The sequence below is a fragment of the Triplophysa dalaica genome, chromosome 5, assembly GCF_015846415.1.
Source record: "Triplophysa dalaica isolate WHDGS20190420 chromosome 5, ASM1584641v1, whole genome shotgun sequence".
NCBI classification, from domain to species: domain Eukaryota; kingdom Metazoa; phylum Chordata; class Actinopteri; order Cypriniformes; family Nemacheilidae; genus Triplophysa; species Triplophysa dalaica.
In genome coordinates, this window is record NC_079546.1 from 18,694,662 (window position 1) to 18,711,077 (window position 16,416).

The following is a 16,416-nucleotide window of genomic DNA, read 5'->3' on the forward strand; positions in this document are numbered from 1 at the left end:
CATTGCTTAATCTCTTGAGCGTGTTGTATGTAAATGGCTCTCCTCCTTTCTCACGCAGAACAGCTTGCTGGACAGCAACCAGTCAGGTTTCAAGAGCAGTCATTCCAGAGCTGCTCTCTGTCATTGAAGCCCTGACTCTGGCAAGAGCTGCTTCGAACTCATCTGTACTCATCCTACTGGATCCATCTGCTGCCTTTGACACCGTTAACCACTACATCCTCCTGTCGACCCTTAAGGCTATGGGTTTCTCCGGAATGGTGCTTCCATGGTTCAGGTCTAACCTTTCAGGTAGGTCATTTAGAGTATCCTGGAGAGGTGCCTCAGGGCTCAGTGCTTGAACCGTTGCTCTTTTCTGTATACATTCTGTATACTTGGGTTTGTCAATAGGAAACATGGCTTTTCCTATCACTGCTATGCGGATAATACACAACTCCACCTGTCATTTCAGCCTGACGATTGTTTCGACTGTCCGACTGTTTCTGCACGCATTTCAGCATGCCTGAGTGACATTTCGCTCTGAATGAAGGACCATCCCCTGCAGCTGAACCTTGCAAAAACAGAACTGCTTGTAATCCCGTCCAACCCTAAACTCCATTACGACTTCTCCACTCAACTGGGCTCATCAACCATTGCAATGCGCTACTAGCTGGACTTTCTGCTTGCACGACCAAACCTCTACAGATGATCCACGATGCAGCGGCAAGACAGGTCTTTAATGAACCGAAGAGAGCTCACGTCACTCCTCTCTTCAATAAGTTACATTGGCTCCCTGTAGTCGCTAGCATCAAATTCAATACTCTGCTCCTGGCCTACAAGACCACAACTGGTTTGGCACCCCCTTATCTTCATTCACTTATGCAGACTTATATACCCGCCGGACCCTTATGCTCTGCAAACGAACGACGTATCGTGGTGCTATCCCAAATAGGTAAAATATCGCTCCCACGAACCTTATTTGGATCGGTTCCACATTTGTGGAATGATCTGCCTTCTGACAAGATAAGCAGATTCTGTGGCCATCTTTAAGAATGGCTGAAGACACATCTCTTTGGTCGGCACCGGACCGATTCTGATTTCTATAACTTTTCTAGAATATCAAAAAAAAACGCATGCTTACTTAAGATTAGATAAACTAAACTTGGCTCTGTATACTGTAATAGACTTTGTGAGACCCTCCATCTTCTATTTGGTTCATTGTTCCACAAGTACAACAGTACTTCTGCATGTAAACATAGATGAAATTCACTCGTACTTGTTTTTGGTGTAGATGTGTGTGTGCAATCACATAAACGCTTCAGACATGGGACATTTGTTCCGAATTTTTTTTCGCTTTCCCTTGGGTGTATTGTCCTTTGGCGCATTGTGTACCTTCGGCCTGTTGTCAGTATGAAAAGCAGCAAATGCTACTTTACCTTGAGGTTTACTGAAACCTGGTTGTAACCTACCATTGTCTTACTTTATCATTACAAAGACCCTTCATCTTTTATGTGGTTCATCGTTCCGCAAATGCAACACTACTCCTGCGTGTAAACATAGATGAAACTCACTCGTGCTTGCCTTACAGCTCAAACGCTTTGGGAAATAGGTTCAAACAGTGGGCCAATAACAATCCCTGGCAGGGACCCATTTGGAGGGGGTTCTGCTGGGATGCCCCAAAAACTGTGGAGTTCCAATGAGAGGTCTCACCGAGATTTGAACTCAGATCGCTGGATTCAGAGTCCAGAGTGCTAACCATTACACCATGAAAATGGGATTTGAACCCGGGGACCTCTCGCACCCAAAGCGAAAATCATACCCCTAGACCAACGAGCCAAGCGTTGTTCAACTATTGTGACTTCCATCACTATGCAAAAGGTATTTCCTTAGCCTGTGTGTCTCGTTTCATTTAACCAAATCAATGCGCGTTTGTTCATGACAATGCAGGGGAATTAGCTCAAATGGTAAAGCGCTCGCTTAGCATGCGAGAGGTAGCGGGACCGACGCCCGCATTCTCCACATTGGTGGCTTCTGGAGCTTCCTTCGTGCATCTTAGCCATCCCTATGCTACCTGTCGAGGCTCACCGCTGCAGAGAAAGGTCTTTGTGTTGATTGCTGCTCATATTTTCACTCACAAAAAGCCTTCAGGGCCAGTTGTCTGTCCTCGCTGTGGCACCTGTACACACATGACAAGAGTCTCCCAAATTGTTTGTGCATTGCTTTTACCCAAAACAACTTGATGAAGGACATTTCACGTTCAAAGACAATCAAGTTGTCACTTAAGATTCCACAAGTTTTCTTGCTACGTTCCTTGCATTTTCAATAAACCAAAGTGCACGTGTGATGTGGTGCGTCTCTTTGCCCTTTTCTTGTAGTTTTTTGAAAAGCATTATCCCCCATTATTGTTGGGCAGTTGTCAAAATAAGTCCTTAGCCCAGGGCATGAAAAATCTCTCTGCCCCAATTTTTTTTGTGTATGTGTGTGCAATCACATAAACGCCACAGACATGGGACATTTGTTCCGCATTTTTTTTCGCTTTCCCTTGGGTGTATTGTCCTTTGGCGCATTGTGTACCGTTGGCCTGTTGTCAGTATGAAAAGCAGCAAATGCTACTTTAACATGAGGTTTACTGAAGCCTGGTTGTAACTTATCATTGTCTTACTTTATCATTACAAAGACCCTTCATCTTTTAATGGGTTCATCGTTCCACAAGTGCAACACTACTCCTGCACGTAAACATAGATGAAATTCACTTGTGCTTGCCTCACAGCTCAAACGCATTAGGAAATAGGCTCAAACAGTGGGGCGGCTTGGAAAATACAGAACACTTGACGACTTAACTGTTATGCTGCAAAAGCGGCTCTCGGAAAACGGGCGCTATATTTTTGTGCGGCGACGTTCGTTATTATGACTTTGCAAACCTCTGCTGTTTCTTTCAAAGTCAAACCGTTGCTCTGTCTGAGAAAAACTAATTTGACGTCTCTTTCTGCTGCCGTCTCCCGATGGCTTTCGTGCAACTGTCCGTCTCTGTGGCGCCATCGTTGGCGATTGCCCAGCGAGAGGCCTCGTGGCGCAACGGTAGCGCATCTGACTCCAGATCAAATAACTTCAAATCGCGTCGGGTCAAGATTTCTTTCTGCGTGTACGGCTTGTTAACAACACCGTGAGGCTGATGTCGCACACTAATTGCTGCTAGGAAAACCGTGATTACGTTTCAGAACCAAAGGGAGCTTTTTGTACCCACATGACTGCCCACTTTAGCTCTTTTGGATGTTTAAGATTTTCTCCATGTAGAGGTGTGGTTAAAAACGTCAAGATAGTGTAAAGACATCTCGTAAGAAATTGTCCCAGATGTACCTTCTGTACTTTTCAGTTGTCGGCACCCAGAACGCAGCACTTTGTGTCCAGCACTTGTTGCCTGAGACCTCTGGACGCACCATATAATACAAGGTAAATACTGTTTGCTCACTTGAATTTGGATTGTGCAAAGGAGTTAAAATGCAGAAGGTGCCAAGAAAGGCTGATATACGAGATAAGTGACTATTTGTTTGACCTCCTACACAGCTGACTCGTCAGAGCCTCACCGTGAGACAGCAGCTTTTTCATTTGAAAATAACCAATTGAGAAAATGGTAATTCCCATACCGGGAGTTGAACCCGGGCCGCCTGGGTGAAAACCAGGAATCCTAACCGCTACACCATATGGGACGCCTTAGCTGTCTTCTTCCGACCTGGAGCCGACGTGCACTTCAACTGTTTCCCAGCACAGAGGAAGCGAAATAACAATCACACATTTGAAGTGCATCGCAGAAGATTTTCTACCTATCTGAGCAGGTGCTGACAATAAACTTGCAACAAACGTGGTGAAACCAAGAGTCCCAAAACAGCTAGGAGACAACGATGTGCAGAAGCAATCCGACAGAGGCAGATTCTTAAACACTCTGGTTCTTGGCACAATAACGAAGGCCTGCTGTGAGCGGAGCCGTCCAAAATTACATTAAACTCACGGTGGTTTCATTCTGCGGAAGTCTTTCGTAAAAGGCAGAAGATTTATGCGTAGATCAAGAGAAACTCGAGCTGCACCCACCAGCTCTCGGCCCAGTGTGCTCCCTACGTCGCACCGCAATATTCAAGGGGCTAATATTTGGTCGAGGCTCCTACCTGATAATTCACTCTGGGAGGGGCCAAAGAGACAAAGTTCTCTTCCATCAACAAATTACTGCAAAAGCCAAGTCTGAAGAGATGTTCCTGAAGCTAGCATCCTACCGACCACAGGTACTAGGATCTGGATCTGCCAAGAAATAAAATACAAATCTTCAATCTCCGACAACTTTAGCTGAATCAGAACAATGGTACTGTTTAGCGTGTTGACACATGGTTCATATGCTCTCCTACTTTGGATAAAAGCATCTGCCAAATGAAAAATGCAAATGGATAGAGTACGGCGTCCTTCTTCCTCTACTGAATTTCTTTTAACCAACAAATTAAAGTGTGATGATGTGTTGACAATTCCACCAAGGTCCAAAGGAGGATTCAGAAAGTCTGCACAACACTCTAAAATTAGCCAAGCTTGCAGCCTTCCTCCTGCACACATCCAATATCAAAAAACTAATCTTTTCCAAAGAGAATGCTATGAGATATCGGTTGCAGTCGGGCACAAAAACATTTCCGCAATTGCAAGCCAGTCCTCGTTAGTATAGTGGACAGTATCTCCGCCTGTCACGCGGAAGACCGGGGTTCGATTCCCCGACGGTGAGCTTGAGTGTCCTGGTGGGTCATCCCTGTTTTGTCAGCTTTTATGTGCAGCAAGGTATGCCAGGCATGCTCTGTCAGTAGAACATGAGACTCTTAATGTCAGGGTCGGTAGAGGATAAGATTCAGCGTCGTGTGCTCGAGCCCCACGTTGGACGTGCAAATGACTTTTGATCGTGGTGTCTTTCACCTAGGCCTCGGTTCCCAGGCTTAGTGACAGAACAGTCAGGCAGCTTCTTGGAAAATACTGAACATTTGACGACTTAACCGTTATGCTGCAAAGGCGGCTCTCGGAAAACGGACGCTATATTTTCGTGCGGCGACGTTCGTTGTTATGACTTTGCAAACCTCTGCTGTTTCTTTCCAAGTCAAACCGTTGCTCTATCCGAGAACAACAAATTTGACGTCTCTTTCTGCCGCCGTCTCCTGATGGCTTTCGTGCAACTGTCCGTCTCTGTGGCGCCATCGTTGGCGATTGCCCAGCGAGAGGCCTCGTGGCGCAACGGTAGTGCGTCTGACTCCAGATCAGAAGGTTGCGTGTTCAAATCACGTTGGGGTCAAAATTTCTTTCTGCGTGTACGGCTTGTTAACAACACCGTGAGGCTGATGTCGCACACTAATTGCTGCTAGGAAGTCGTTCACCGAGATTACGTTTCAGAACCAAAGGGAGCTTTTTGTACCCACATGACTGCCCACTTTAGCTCTTTTGGATGTTTAAGATTTTCTCCATGTAGAGGTGTGGTTAAAAACGTCAAGATAGTGTAAATAGGGAAAATTGTCCCAGATGTACCTTCTGTACTTTTCAGTTGTCGGCACCCAGAACGCAGCACTTTGTGTCCAGCACTTGTTGCCTGAGACCTCAGGACCTCTCAACTCTAGAGCCCGGCTCTCGATGTCCATTGTGAGATTTGACTGGAGCCAATCGGGGCTCTCGATGTCCATTGTGAGATTGGACGGGAGCCAATCGGGGCTCTCGCTGTCCATTGTGAGATTGGACGGGAGCCAATCGGGGCTCTCGCTGTCCATTATGAGATTGGAAGGGAGCCAATCGCTACGCGGGATGAGAATGGACAGCGACCACGCCCATTGTCAGATTGATTACGAGAGCAGGTAGCGGATTCATCAACAAAGTAAGTATGTTTTAATCTTAACACTATGTTCTTAATAAGTCATTAAGTCGTGAAGGATTTAATCATTTAATCAGTTACGTAATTACATTTAATCATTTAATTAGTTTTGTCTTATTTAGAGGTGAAGTCATAATATTGTGAGTGTTTTAAGCTATGTGCTGATATTGATGTGCTTGCAGCAGGGGAATGCGAGTGTGTGGGGGAGAGGGGGCATCTTCGGCTGCAGTTGTGTAAAAGTGGGGGAGGTATTTGGAATCTTGTTTTTTCTTTAGGAATGTTTTCCAGGAACCAAAAAGGACACAGCAGGAGTTGATTGGTGGAGAGAGGACAAAGCAAAACTTGATGATTGGTGGAAACAAGGGAGACCCTCCCCCTGCAGAAGAGAGATCGTCGAGACATACCATATATTTGTGTGATGAGGTTTTTTCTGGGTGGTTCTTTGTGAGACGTTGTTTTTTAGACAACCCAGCGCTGTACTTTGATACTTTCTCACCAATAAACTTCAATACATGTTAGAGATTACCTTCATTCAATTTTTGAACATGCAGGACGCTTTTAAAGTCCAACAGCGGTTCCTTGTTTTAATCAGTCACAAAATGTGGTTTCGTCTAGTGTCTCTCCGCGATTGGGTGCTTTTGCGAAATGACGTGAGCGGGTAACGGACAATGAAGCATCAAAGTAAATCGTAAAAAGCTTTTTTCCTCTTCTGTTTGCTATATTCTTATTTTTAAAACATTTGTTGTGTTTTAATCCGTCACTAATAATAAATAACAAATAAGGTTTGTCGAGTGCTTCCCTGAAGCAACGGGTAATGTTAACTTCGGCTAACGTCACTTTGTTTACAACACATTGTAAGGGAAACATTACATCAACTTTATGTAAAACTTTTCTTTCGTGATAAATTATTATGAATCCGTGTTATGTCGCCTTTGTTTTGTTCTTCACGCCGTAATTTCGATTTCGTGCTTATTAACTGTGCTCGGGTTATAACGACTTGTCTGTAATCCTACATGTTATACCTAATTTATTCATCTCGAAGTTCGTTTTGACAAAAAATAAACTATATTCGTAAACGTAGTCATCCCTTAAGAAATGTACCATGGTTTTACTAGAGTAAACGTTTGTTAGCCATACTTTTTGCATATTAATAACCTTTTAAATAATTACCATTAGTTTAACCACAGTTTTACAGCAAATGTTATGGTTAAACTATGGTTAGATTAGCAAAACCTTCTATTTGTGGGTGCAATCTAATCTTTCCTTTTTTGTTATGAAATCCGGGGTACCATAATTAAGTTAGCTTCAGGTTGTAATTGAAATGCAAGTTTTTATGGTTTAAACCTTACATTTGAATGAAATAATAATACTAGTAATCAGTGTATTTATCCAGTACCTGCAAGAATGAACCCTTTTTTCCCATGTTATGCTTAGATGACCACTAAACCAAAGAGTCACAAGACTATGGGAGATGGTGAGTGGATGGCCAGGTTGAGGACTTTTGCCAGTTCTCGGGTTCTGGACTTCTGGAGGAGGCAATAGACCAGCCCCAAGGCAGAAAAAAATGGCATGACCTCACGGTCATTCTTGAGGCCCCCTCCAAGTTTGTCAATGAATATATTCTCTGTAGTTAATTTGGACTTATAATTATTTTGTATTTTGTTTGATAGGAAGCACAGCCTTCCAAGTTCAGATTGACTCTAGCGTAATTTTGCAAATTTATTAGTCCGAGTCAGGCGTACACACCTTTGTATGACTGTAATGAGGACATTGCATAGACTTCAAGTGATTCGATCAGGTTTTTTGTTATTTTCTATCACAAAACCCAAGACATAACAATCACACTGTTTTTTATATTTGTGAAAGACCTTATATCTAACGAGGACCAGAAAAATGTCCTTATTAGTCAGTTATAATATTTAGCCATATTTGACCCCTATATAAAAACTGTAGTAAACTGTTATTGTTTAGGTTTAAGAATGTTGTAGCATCTATGAGAATCAACAGCTTCTTTTGGTTTCTGCAAAAACTCAATTTGGAGAACTCTGAAACCAATCAATTGTACAAAAACTATATACAAATCAGAAAGTTACATAGTTTCCAATTTTTATTCAAAATATCAGGTAGGTAAAGTGTAAGTTAAAAAGGCAAATAACAATATACATCTGAGTACTTTATAGTATATTAAAGTTAAACAAATACAGACATGCAGACAAACAGACGGTATGCAACATACTTATATTAAAATCAATTAGAGTTTCATGTCACTACCATAATGCTGCGTAATTATTATTATTTTTCTTCTCTTTATAGTTCACTAAGTCACGCTTTGCCGGGTCCCAGTCACTTAAACCCAACTTATTTGATCGTAGGAGCCCCAGCCCTACTCCTCCACCTTCTATGAGGATCCCCAGCCCCTCTCCACCATCTGCAAGGCCCTTTGACACTTCTCCATCCTCTGTGAGGACCGCCACCCTTTCCCCATCCTTTGTGAGGATCCCTAGCCCTTCTCCATCCTCTGTTAGGAGCAACAGCCCTGTTTCATTCACTGTGAGTTTAGCAACACCAATGTGTTATACAGTTTGTCACGTATCTTAGTGCAGCCTTTGTTTTTTTAATAAAAACATTATTTTTGAACTAAAAAAGGATTATTGTGTAATTGTCTACCAAACAGGAGGAGTCTGAAGGAGTCCAGCCAGCACCTGCTGATGCCTCAGCTACAATCTGGTTGCGAGGTGAATGGATCAAGACCGTCCCTGTGTAGGACAAGAGGTGGATTGCCAACACCTTGTTTCTCTCCTGACGGGCTACGGTGTCCATAAGAGGGCTAGGAAGGTCCTGGACATAGACAGGTTTTACCTTATGGTGACAGAGACACTCAAATGCACTGTGTGTTCTCTGAACTATCTGTCGACAAGCCAGACTGTCTGGGACAAGCTTGACCTACCGCACCAGAAAATGTTCCGGCTGATCCTAACACGAAAGTGAGTGAACCAGTGTAGTAAATATGGAGATTGTGAGAACTTAGATCACTGTAATAACACTCTAATGAACATGTAGCTAATCACAGCAAAAATTTGTCTTTCAGGTTTGCCTGTGACATTCATGTCATTAGGCTTCTTCAGGACCGGACACTGGGCAACAGTCCACCTCGACTTGTGCGGCAATTAAAGGAGAACCATGGGGAGACCCAGTCTCTTTCCGGGGGTGTGCCAGGAGCCTCCAGAGCCCATCGACATCCCCACCAGTCGTTGGCTGCTGTCTGTATATGGCAGGGACATCCTATCCCAAATTGGTCACATCAAGGCCAGGATCACATCCACCTTTGGTACCATTTTGAAGATGGATTCCACCAAAAAGGTTATAAACAATCAGACTATGTTATACACAGAGATGTTCTCAAATACTACCACACTGTTAGACCCTACCAGCCATTTTTACAGCAATACACAGCTAGTTATCATGGCTACTTTTGAGGTTTAGATGTTCTTATGTTTGTTAATCATTATTAGTGTGATCAGTGTTTGTTTTAGTTGAGCTGTTGGCTCTTATTATTAATGTTAATTCTTCCGGAATGTGTGTTCTAAACAATGTAACTTTATAGTGGATAAATGATGTGCTAAAGCTTTATTAATTTACAAAAGTGCTGATTTGATAAATACACAAAACATTAAACTAGATCAGCAATCCACATATGAATCTCAACAATGATGACCATCAACTGAACCGCTACATGCTGCTATGCTTGCTGTGTGCATAGTACAAAACTCATCCATGACCATTAATAATGTTTATTGGTGGAGTGTATAAGTTTGCCTCAATATCAAAGAAATCATTTTTACAGAGAGCTTCATATCAGCTATAATCATAAATGTTAAATTTGCTTTCAGATATAATTTCAGCTATGAGTCGGACATATATTACTTTAACAGCTTTTCTATATGAAAGAATAATTGCATATTACAAAACAATGCAATTACTGAAAAATATCAACAATACGAAAGAAACACAGGGTTCACGAGTCAACCCCAAAGCCCACAGTGATCACCTGATATGGTGACTTAAAGGGATACATCACCCAAAAATGAGACTCCTTTCTTTATTTGCTTTGTTCTAATAAATACAGAGAAAAATATTTGGGAGAATGGTTAATACCGAACAGATCTCAACATGCATTGACTACTATTGATGATTTTTTATTGTTTTTCAAATACATTTTAAAGAATGTAGGACAGCAAACAGTTGTCATTTTTTAATAATATTGTATGTTTTCCTATTATGGGGGTCAATGGAAGGCAAAATCTGTCTGGTTATAAGCATTCTTCCAAATATCTCCTTGTTTATCACAACAAATACATTTATACAGATTTGGAACAACTCGAAAGTGAAAACAATAATGAAACCACTATGCACAAGAGCTTAACCTCTGATAATTCTCAATAAGAGCTTTTGTAGAAGTATGACAGAAATAAAGTGAAAGTGATGTCTGTAATAAGTAAAGATGTTAAAGGTGTTTGCATTTTATTCTCCTCTCCAGTTGAGGTTCATCTAAGACTGTGTGACTTAAGTGATAGTTAATAGATAATTTTTATTATGTATCTTCGGTTACTGTAAAATACCAACAGTCAACAGTGTAGCCAATATATTACTTTTAAAATGGCTTGTAAGGTCTAACAGTGCCGATAAACGTTTACATTGTTGTCAGTGGTAACGATACATCATGAATATGTTCTTACATTTGTACCGCCAGGCAGCCGTTCCGCCCCCAGTCCTACTGTATGTGGACTGTAACTGTTGAATGCATGAGGGGGCAACCAGCAAGCTGCAGACCAGATTCGGGAAGTGGCCAGACCTCCACATACGGCCACATCTGGCACTTTATGCGGAGGCTGGCGGTGGGCTGCAGCACAGACGCCCATACTCTCTACCCCACCTTCATGGGATGCCTGTCCGCCTGCATCTTTGAGTGGGATGCAGGAGACCTCAGCCTGTTGCGGCAGGCAAAAAAACGGCAACTGATGCTGGAGGGTGTGCCAGCTATTACTGACCGTCTAGTGGACAGGAGCATCAGTAAATATCAGCTCAGCCTTTACTGCCGCAGGAGGACACGCGGTGAGGAGGCAACAATACGCCTCATTGTCAAGCTACACCAGGAGCTGGGTGGGGCAAATGGAAGGGACCTTATGGGTGTGCCACTGCTGGATGAGGTGCACATGGAGCACATCTGGCGTGTGCAGAAACGCCATGTCAGGTGCATCCAGGATGTTTCAGGTATGCCACTCTACACCGAAGTCGGCACCACCTCAAAGGCGGGGGTTACCCTGACCAGGTACCGCTGTGCCAGAGGGTCCAAATCCCTGGAGTCTTTCCACTGCCACTTGAACAGGTTCATTCCAGGTTGGTTTCACAAATAATGTTTGATATTTTAATAATTTATCTATTGTTCAGACATAAACTCATGTCGTTGTCTATTGATACACATTTTTTCTTCTAGGAACCAGTGCCAATGCACTTAATTTCCAGCTCTACCTCCTGGAAGGCTTGAACAGGTGGAATCAAGATCGGGCGACTGCAGTAGTGACCAGCAAACCAGCATCTCTCCTCACTTACTCCGGGGATATGGCCCACTGTGTTAACACCAACAGCTTGAAGGTGTTTGGCCGTGATTTTGTGCCAACTTTCAGGTTACCTGCCAAATACACTGGTATGTTTTAGCGTTTTTTTGCTACCTAATACTTTTGGTTTGTGGGTTTCCAATGTTCTAACTAAATATTATTTTTACCAGTAGGTGTAGTTACTATAGTTCATTTATGTAAGTGAGTATAACAAAATAAATGCACACAAAAAATGTTAATTATGTCATCATTTATTCACCCTCAGATTGTTCGAAACCTGTATACATTTATGTAACACAATGAAAGATATTTGGAACAATGTCAGTAACCAGACACATCTAATCCCCCATTTACTGCTATAGTAGTGAAAATAAATACTATGGGAGTGAATGGTTACTGACATTCTTCCAAACATTTTCCTTTGTGTTTTGCAGAACAAAGGAATTTATACAGGTTTGGAACAACCTGAGGGTGAGTAATTAATGACAGAGTGTTCATTTTTGAGTGAACTATCCCTTTAAGTATGTACAATTATTATTCTAAATGCAAATACAGATGTCTAATTACAATGGCATTCTATCTATATTGAATAGTTATTGTTATAGTTATTGAATAGTTATATAATTAGTGGCATGTGTGTATTTCTGTTATTTTTCATAGGAGAGCTGCTTGGTGTTGACTACCTTTTGAGTCAGACTGGACAGCAGCTTGTGGTGGATCCCGACTCGGAGACGGAGAACATGCTTGAGAAAGTGGATGAAGGAGAGAACGAGGACGATGAGGGTTTCGGTGAAGAACAGACCCTTGATATTACTGTGTCAAGTCTCTCAGATGAACCAAGCTTCTCTGTTTCCTCCCACTTTTTGCCCTCTGATGAGTCTCTCTCCACCTCCCCACCAGCTGACTTCTTAAGCATGGCTGCTGACTTTTTCACCCTGGCTGCTCCATCCGCACAGCCTGTTGCTTCCAGCCTGGGCGCTGAGAACTCCAACATGGCTACTGCACTGGCTGCTCCGTCCTCTCAGCCTATTGCCTCCATCCTGGCTGCTTCGTCCTCTCAGCCTATTGCCTCCACGCTGGATACTCTGTCCTCTCAGCCTATTGCCTCCTGCCTGGCTGCTGACTCTTCCGGTCTGATTGCTGACTCCTCCACATTGGCTGTTGATTCCAATCCACAGTCAGGTGCCTCAACATCTGCTGATCTTTCTGCGGTATGTAAATAGAAATTCAGCGCTGCCAAACTGCGCCAACGAGGCAGGCCACAGCACGGATCAGTAAACAGCAAACGTCAAAAGTGAAAAGACCAGGCCTCTTGTTGATATAACAGGGAAATTATCCATTTGGTTTCGGCCAAAAGTGTATGTTGGAAGGGAACTTAACATATAAACAGGCTGCGGGGAGTTCTAATAATGGATATTCTTGCTTGTGACCATGATGTGATACAATCTGAGAAAATTTAGGAATCTGCTGTGCGCTACACTCTTTGGAAGCGTCCGCCGGACGCAGTGATGCAACTCTGGTCTGACCGTTTTCATTTCAGTGACAGAATAGCCTGATATTTCGGCATGCAATGTTTTATAAAAATAAAAGTAACAACTACCACAAAAATACAAAACTTTTTATTAAATCTGTTTCATCAATTTCATATGAGTTGTGAAAGCGCAATTAGTGCATCGCATAAGGAGCAGGGCTTCGTTTAAATGACTGTAGGGTTCACTTTTTTTATGAAACAGGTAAAGGGACGGAAACTCCTTGGGATCATGAAGCCATACACAGCACTTACCATGAATCAGGGCTGTTCAATTAAAGCGGTCAATATTCTTTTTTTGAAGTAAAATCTACTGAACATACAAACAAAGTGTGACAATTTAAATGGATTCATCGCGAGCAAATTACTGACAAAGCTACTAAAAATGACGCCATTCCATGCCATTTATACCAGAACAGATTCTAAATTATCTTCCCAATTAAAACAGGGTTCATTAGGAAATGCTCTTAACAGGCTGATCATTAATGCATTTTGTTTAATATATATAATTCTTGCAAAAAAATAGAAACAAGACCTCATGGTTTATAAATAAGCATCAAATCGAAGAGTGAAGTGTCAAAAAGTGAGGTCCCCTCTATCTGGGAATTGCGCTCCTGGCAGGACGTTATTTCTAAATGGCATGTGTGCCATTTAAGGGTCATTCCGAGAGTCGTTAAGGGCTATGTGTATGGCTTCATTATCCCAAGGAGTTCCCGTCCCTTTACCTGTTTGATAAAAAAGTGAACCCTACAGTCATTTAAACTAAGTCCTGCTCCTTATGCGATGCACTAATTGCGCTTTCACAACTCATATGAAATTGATGAATCAGATTTAATGAAAAGTTTTGTGTTTTGTATTTTGTGGTTGTTGTTACTTTTATTTTTATAAAACATTGCATACTGAAATGTCTGGCTATTCTGTCACTGAAAACGGTCAGACCAGAGTTGCACCACTTCGTCCGGCGGACGCTGCAAAAGAGTTTAGCGGACAGCGATTTCCTATGTTTTCTCAGATTGCATCACAAGCATGGTCACAAGCAAGAATATCCATTCTTAGAACTCCCCGCAGCCTGTTTATATGTGCAGTTCCCTTCCAAAACAAACGTTTGGCCGAAACCAAATGGACAGCTTCCCTGTCATATCAACAAAAGGCCTAGTCTTTTTACTTTTAAGCTTTGCTGTTTACTTAAACATGCCGTGGTACGCCTTGTTGGCGCAGTTTGGCAGCGCGTCAGTCTCATAATCTGAAGGTCGTGAGTTCGAGCCTCACACGGGGCAGCGTGGTGGGAAATTCTTTTGAACTGACAGACTGGCTCTATTAAGGCGACACATCTTTCCCGCTCCCGCGTAGCAACGTTCACGAGCGGGTGCTCCCTGATGGTCTAGTGGCTAGGATTCGGCGCTCTCACCGCCGCGGCCCGGGTTCGATTCCCGGTCAGGGAATGCGCTTCTGGACGCCCTCTGGCTGTTTTCGTGGGACTTTGAAAACAATAGCCTTTGAAGGTCTCCAAGAGACGCTTCTTTCGAGCCGGATTCGAACCAGCGACCTAAGGATGACCAGTGAGATGCCTACAGTCTTCCGCTCTACCAACTGAGCTATCGAAGGCCCGGATACCATCCATCGTCTGAGCTATTTTTGGGCCTTGTCAGCGGAAGCCCTCGTGGCACGAAAAGGAGCTGAGGGGCAACGAGCCAGCCAGGAGTCGAACCTAGAATCTTCTGATCCGTAGTGAGACGCGTTATTCATTGCGCCACTGGCCCTCTTTGAGGGCGCACAGGAAGAACGCAGATCGAGAACAGGCAAAGGGGCTGACAGAACTCACGCTCTCTGGAACAAACCTGTGCCTGGTAATCAAGATTACTTGCAACTTCAAAGCAGATGTGGATTGGAACCCTTACACTGTCTGACTTAAATTAGCGCACGGCCGTTTCCATGTAAAGCCGAGCCTGGAGTCTCCAGTGTGACATGCAAATCAATGTCAGAAGTGGGATTCGAACCCACGCCTCCAGAGGAGACTGCGACCTGAACGCAGCGCCTTAGACCGCTCGGCCATCCTGACAGTGTGGGCGTTCGGCCTCTCAGCAATCGTGCACCCACCACTTTCGGAATGGACCCTTAAATGCAGCCGTTCAATGGCACACAGGCCATTTAGAAATAACGTACCGCAAGGAGCGCGATTCCCAGATAGAGGGGACCTTTCCTCCTCACTTTTCGACACTTCACTCTTCGATTTGATGCTTATTCATAAACCATGAGGTCTTGTTTCTATTTTTTGCAAGAATTATATATTTTAAACCAATTGCATTAATGATCAGCCTGTTAAGAGCATTTCCTAATGAACACTGTTTTAATTGGGAAGATAATTTAGAATCTGTTCTGGTATAAATGGCAGGGAACGGATGCATTTTTAGTAGCTTTGTCAGTAATTTGCTCGCGATGAATCCTTTTAAATTGTTACACTTTGTTTGTTTGTTCAGTAGATTTTACTTCAAAAAAAGAACATTGACCGCTTTAATTGAACAGCCCTGATTTATGGTAAGGGCTATGTGTATGTGTGACGGTATTCTTTTGCGTGGATGGAATCACACTAAGAGCAGGTGGATGGTCACTCAAGATCTCTTTATTGGAATCTGGGACAAACACGACCAAAAGCTGGTTAAAGGACAGCGCATCAACGTTGCATAAATTCAACAGCTAGAGATGTGAAACTCTGCTGAATATACATAACATATAGTGGATAAAACATACATTAAAGAAATAAAATATAAAATCACTTTCTCTGTTCTCATCAAATCACATAAATGCAGAGAAATTATAAACTTAAGTAACCATCTTTTACATATTTTGTATAAGTGAGATATTAAGAGAGAAAACGCACACCTAAAATGGCGCAGTTACACAGTTCAGCACGTGCGAGCACATAGCACGTGCGTTAATGCTAATACTCAACTCTGAACATGACAAATCTTTATATAACATACCTGGGACAAACACGACCAAAAGCTTGTTAAAGGACAGCGCATCAACGTTGCATAAATTCTTGAATGAAATAAACAGAGATAAATCAATCTAAACTCATTGTTTATAATGCAGCGCTTATTGATGCGACTTACCAACAGCGAGAGATGTGAAACTCTGCTGGTGGTGACGTAGCTCCGCCCTTAATATCACGCATGCTAATGCAAGTGACGCAACAGCCAACGTCGAGTTTTCCCAATTAATGCATGAATTTAACAACATTATTTAAACTCTGTTACATACACCCCCCTTAAATTCTGCTAAATTGGCTAGAACCAGAATATGTAACAAAACATACAGAAAATTGAGAAAAGTAGAAAAAAAAGTGTGAGTAAAAGTGCTTTACAATACAGCATGTCAGATAATGTATCTGTTCCCAAGGAAGTGTGTAAGAATGGAAT

At 42.6% G+C, this 16,416-nt stretch overlaps 7 non-coding genes across 7 annotated transcripts; 3 read left to right on the forward strand and 4 right to left on the reverse strand.

Moving 5' to 3' along the window:
- Positions 1–3,611: 3,611 nt before the first annotated feature.
- trnae-uuc (transfer RNA glutamic acid (anticodon UUC)) lies at positions 3,612–3,683 on the reverse strand. The gene has a single exon. It is a non-coding gene; the product is annotated as a tRNA-Glu (tRNA).
- A 255-nt stretch (positions 3,684–3,938) lies between these two features.
- LOC130421557 (U5 spliceosomal RNA) lies at positions 3,939–4,055 on the reverse strand. The gene has a single exon (XR_008906871.1). It is a non-coding gene; the product is annotated as a U5 spliceosomal RNA (small nuclear RNA).
- Positions 4,056–5,215: 1,160 nt separating this feature from the next.
- Positions 5,216–5,287, forward strand: trnaw-cca (transfer RNA tryptophan (anticodon CCA)). Its single transcript has one exon. It is a non-coding gene; the product is annotated as a tRNA-Trp (tRNA).
- An 8,913-nt stretch (positions 5,288–14,200) lies between these two features.
- trnam-cau (transfer RNA methionine (anticodon CAU)) lies at positions 14,201–14,274 on the forward strand. The gene has a single exon. It is a non-coding gene; the product is annotated as a tRNA-Met (tRNA).
- A 93-nt stretch (positions 14,275–14,367) lies between these two features.
- On the forward strand, positions 14,368–14,439 carry trnae-cuc (transfer RNA glutamic acid (anticodon CUC)). The gene has a single exon. It is a non-coding gene; the product is annotated as a tRNA-Glu (tRNA).
- Positions 14,440–14,515: 76 nt separating this feature from the next.
- Positions 14,516–14,602, reverse strand: trnay-gua (transfer RNA tyrosine (anticodon GUA)). Its single transcript is given in 2 exon segments — positions 14,516–14,551; positions 14,566–14,602. It is a non-coding gene; the product is annotated as a tRNA-Tyr (tRNA).
- A 371-nt stretch (positions 14,603–14,973) lies between these two features.
- trnal-cag (transfer RNA leucine (anticodon CAG)) lies at positions 14,974–15,056 on the reverse strand. Its single transcript has one exon. It is a non-coding gene; the product is annotated as a tRNA-Leu (tRNA).
- Between the last annotated feature and the right edge of the window lie 1,360 nt (positions 15,057–16,416).